Below are 460 nucleotides of genomic sequence, written 5' to 3' on the forward strand. Positions count from 1 at the left end.
GGCAGCGCTGCTCCCGAGATGGGCTAATTGGTACCTGGCTGGCAGGGCGCGGGGTCCCTGTCCGCTCCCCGGCACAAAGTAGGCTGCTAGAAAATTTGAAATTGCCTTTCAGCCTAAAGCTGCCTCACCTGAATGTCATAATTACAGTAATTATGTACATCCAAATTACATGCTAATTAAATTAGAATCAAATCGTTCTAAATCGAAATCAAATGAGGTAGCGAGAATTAATCAATGACAACATAAATAGAGAGCTTCCTTCAGGGATATTTATTGTACCGATCCGAGAAGGAGCCCCATCTGGGAGTAACCCGTCTATTTACTTTCGGAGTAAAAATAATTTATTGCACGGCGTTAATTCTAAGCCATGGGTCCGGCGGGGCGGCACACCCGAAAAGCGGCCCGGGACCCCTCGCCCGAAGCTCCCCGCCGCCCGGCCCTCGCCCAGAGCCGCCCCACC

Source organism: Geospiza fortis, unplaced genomic scaffold, assembly GCF_000277835.1.
Source record: "Geospiza fortis unplaced genomic scaffold, GeoFor_1.0 scaffold112, whole genome shotgun sequence".
Taxonomy (NCBI): domain Eukaryota; kingdom Metazoa; phylum Chordata; class Aves; order Passeriformes; family Thraupidae; genus Geospiza; species Geospiza fortis.